The following is a 4,212-nucleotide window of genomic DNA, read 5'->3' as shown; positions in this document are numbered from 1 at the left end:
TTTATACTCGAGCTTGTTTCTGACATACTCATTCTGACATACTCAAAATCAGACTACGAAATTTCATGCTAAAAATCCTAAATAAAACCTAGAGCTCATCACTGTGGTGTGAAATATCCCAAATGGAAGATGCTAAATTGTAAGGATGAAACTCTTTTTGCAGTGTTAAGGGAAAATTGCCTCTTCTAAACTGTCTTCATGTAAGTAGCCTCTGTATCAGTGGTTCTCAAAGTGTGGTTCCCCAGGCCAGCGGCACTAGCCTCACCTGGGGTGGGGACTTGTTAGAAATGCAGTCTCAAGCCCCAACCCAGATGTACTGAATCAGAAACTCAGAAATCTGTGTTTATAAGCCTGCCCAGGTGATTCTGATGAGTACATATGTTTTGCAACCACTGGTCTATAATAAATATTTTTTTTATTGGAGTATAGTTGCTTTACAATATTGTGTTAGTTTATAATGTACAGCTATACGTATACATATATCCCCTCTTTTTTGGATTTCCTTCTCATTTAGTTCACCACAGAACACTGAGTAGAGTTCCCTGTGCTATGCAGTAGGTTCTCATTAGTTATCTATTTTATACATAGTATCAATAGTGTATATATGTCAATCCCAATCTCCCAATCTTCCCACCCACACCCCCTTTCCCGCTTGGTATCCATACGTTTGTTCTCTACATCTGTGTCTCTATTTCTGCTTTGTAAATAAGATTGTCTATACCAATTTTTTCAGATTCCACATATATGCATTAATATACGATATTTGTTTTTCTCTTTCTGACTTACTTCACTCTGTATGGCAGTCTCTAGGTCCATCCATGTCTCTATAAATGACCCAAGAAACATGGAACGCTTCACGAATTTGCATGTCATCCTTGCACAAGGGCCATGCTAATCTTCTCTGTATCGTTCCAATTTTAGTATATGTGCTGCCAAAGCGAGCACTAATAAATATTTTTTAAACTTTGAAAAAGTCTTAAATACTGAACTCTAAAATCTTTAATCAGTAAAATGATTTAAAAAGGAGAGTTGTCAGAATGACCCAAGTAATTACTAAATCATGTTCTGTCAAAGACTCAACACCACCTATTGAAGTGATACCTGTATTCTGGCCTCAGGTACCTTTCAATACCTAGAGTCCGTGAGCATTGAGAGAGAACAATCTCCTGATTGAATACTTGCGTAATTACAAATAATTGGTACTTCAGTTTTTTTCAAAGTTTTAATTTCCCATTCTCTTAAAATTAAGAGTTCCATTCCTATGAAAATATCCTCCTGAACCATAACCTATTCCATTTAGCATTCTCAAATCTAAATAAGGAATACACCAAAATGTTAAAAGTGTTTCTCTCTGGGCAGAGGAATTATGGATGAATTTTATTCTTTTCTTTATACTGTTGTATTAATATTTTTTTAAAAAAATATTAAGGTAAAGTTAGATAAGCATATGAGGTTCTAGTAAACCTGAGAGAAATCCATCATTATAATGTTTGCAGCCAGATCCACTATTTATAGGTAAAGAAAGATTTTTATAAATTGACATAGAATGTATTTTCAATAAACAAGATTGAACAGAGACTTTTTCCCATCACTTTTCTCTTTTCCTTCTAACACATGACAGATGGACTGACTATATTACATGGCAATTAGGAATTATTCTAGGGAAAAAGTCGAAATAGATTTATCTTAATTGTAACAGAGTTTTTTTTAATGTTGAAATGTTTTCTACTCTAAATAAAGAGTATACTTTGGAATCTACAGAGAAAATCTTTTTATAATACAGAGAGTCACTGTACATAACCCCTTGTCATGCTTAATGGTCCTCAGTTCCGTGGGCTGTTACTCTCTTTGGTTGATTAGTAGTTATACTGTAATGAAAAGAGATTCATATTTTAGCTACTCACTCTTTATTGCAGCAACTGAGATCGGAGTTTTTTATTTTCCTCACTTTGATTCTTTAAGATGTGTTTTCCTCAACATAGATCTATTTTTTTCATTTTTAAATGTTTTTCATTTAAATTTCCCTTAGGTACTTCCTGTGAATTTTATGGGCCTCCTTTCTTACTATTGCTATAGTTGTCATTTCTGAAATCAATGAAGCATAGCCTTTTATAGGACTCACATGTACCAATCTAGTGAGCTAGAAGAAACTTTGGCATTTTATTTCTCTACAGTTTTCTACCGAAATAATGACTCTGTATATAATGTTGTTAAACTAATTTTTTGAAATCCTAAGTACGGTCTTTCTTCCTTAGGTACATTTTTGTCACTTCCCATATACCGTGCTATTGTCTTCGCACTGTGGTTTAGTAAAGGAAGCACAGAGTTAGAATTGGAAGCCCTGGATTAAATTCAGTTTCCGCCACTTACTAATTCTATCAATCACTTAACTTCTTTGTATTCCATATTTTTCAGCTATAAAATGGGAGTGATATTAACTACATCACAGGGATTTAAAAATAAATAATAGTAAGACCATAAAATTTTAGAGTAATTATGGTTATTGTTTTCTGTCCTGACTGAAGTGCCCCAGGTGTCATGAAGTAACTAAAGAAGGGAATGGAAAGAGTATAATTCAAAAGAAATAAAATTTGCCTTCAGAATTAAGCATAGAACTTTTCTTGATCACATCCTCTCTGCCACATACACACCCTTCACTTACATGCTCTGTGGTTTTTATCAGCTCACAGTGTTTTTCAGGTGGTTTGGTTGGGAAGGTTTTTAACCAGGCCTCGGAGGAGTTTCTATGCTGAGTTTCTAGAGTGGGGTTGGAGGCTGGTGGTTAAAAAGAAAAAAAAAAAAAAATCCTAGAAGGAAACAAAATCTAAACACTCCCTTAGCACTTCAACTATCTGTTCAACCTGTATGTTTTCCCTCCAAAAATCACTGGTACATCCTTTCCTCAAGCCACTTTGTGGATAAGATAGGGTTTCTGAAATGGGGTAAAAAGAGATGGATGGCTATGCAGGTGTACATTTAGGTATATATAGGGTCACTTAGTTTCCTGGGAATAAATGAAGTATTGAAAAGTAAGGAACAGATGGATCTTGTGAAATGGATGAAAGACACAGTCCCAGAGCAACCTCTGGACTTGAGAAGTCAGACAGGACCATGTGTGCAGGAAGGTCTGACTCTTAGGGTAACTAGAGAAGGAGGACAAAAGTAACAGCTCTAGGCCACTAACATGGGAATCTGAAATGGGTCTGACAATGACAGGGTGGCCCTGGTAAGAACAGATACAGGATGGATTTCTATGTAGTGGTTAGTCTCTCCTATTTCACTGTGTTCTTTCCTCTGCTAACTAAAACCTTTGTCCACCAGAGTATACTTCAGTTACCTTCTATTCTCTGTGTTAAAAATCTGTTTGATGTTTTCCCAGAATTAAGAAATTGTTTTTTACTAACTGCAATTAGTAACAATGGAAAATAGCATTCCAGCAAAAGTACAGATGGATTCTGTTTGCCTAAGAGAAGAGTGAGAAAACTCTATGACATTAAAGACTCAACTCAGTCACTGCAAACATGGTCCCTCAATTTACCCACCTATGTGCAGAAGATAATAATACTCATTTTATAAGGATGTTATGACTGTAAATGGGACTAAAGCTTACACAGCACTGAAAATACTGAAGTCTAATTAATTTTTATGCATTTTTCCATGATGTTTGTGTATGCGTGTGTTTTATGAAAAACATGTTGTAAAGAAAAATGAAAATGTCCACTTGGTTGGACCAAAAGACAGAGATTAAAGTACTTCTTTTTTTTTTAAGTTATAAGGAAGCATTACTATCATCTATTCTAAGAACTGCAAAGGGTTTTATGTTATTTGGAGACTAATGGAGCTACTCTATTTGTTCTTTTATTAGGCCCCACCAACAGCAATAGAGAAAAATTAATTCTTTGACTCAAGAAAAATTTATTGAGCACCCATTAGGCATTATACTGGGCTCTGGAGATTTGATTTTTTTAATAAGACATGATTCCTGTCCTTGATAGAAGTCTATTAAAGAAATTCTCATCTCAAAACAATGAAAAAAATGTACTCATGCATTTCAAAGTTTATTCTGTGATCTATGCAACAGAGGTACAGTTTGCTCATAGAGAAGAATAATTCTGTCCATCTACCACTATTAGTTTAAAAAACATCATACTTCTAGATCTAAACATTCCTGAAGATAAAACGTTTCAAACTAAAAAAAAAAATTAATGTGAT

The 4,212-nt window shown here is 34.6% G+C and overlaps 1 non-coding gene across 1 annotated transcript; it reads right to left on the bottom strand.

Moving 5' to 3' along the window:
• Window positions 1-838: 838 nt before the first annotated feature.
• LOC132372289 (U6 spliceosomal RNA) lies at window positions 839-945 on the bottom strand. Its single transcript, XR_009505157.1, has one exon. It is a non-coding gene; the product is annotated as a U6 spliceosomal RNA (small nuclear RNA).
• Between the last annotated feature and the right edge of the window lie 3,267 nt (window positions 946-4,212).

Source organism: Balaenoptera ricei, chromosome 9, assembly GCF_028023285.1.
Source record: "Balaenoptera ricei isolate mBalRic1 chromosome 9, mBalRic1.hap2, whole genome shotgun sequence".
NCBI lineage: Eukaryota > Metazoa > Chordata > Mammalia > Artiodactyla > Balaenopteridae > Balaenoptera > Balaenoptera ricei.
Note: the sequence above shows the minus strand (reverse complement) of the source record. Positions and strands in the feature narration are given on the sequence as shown.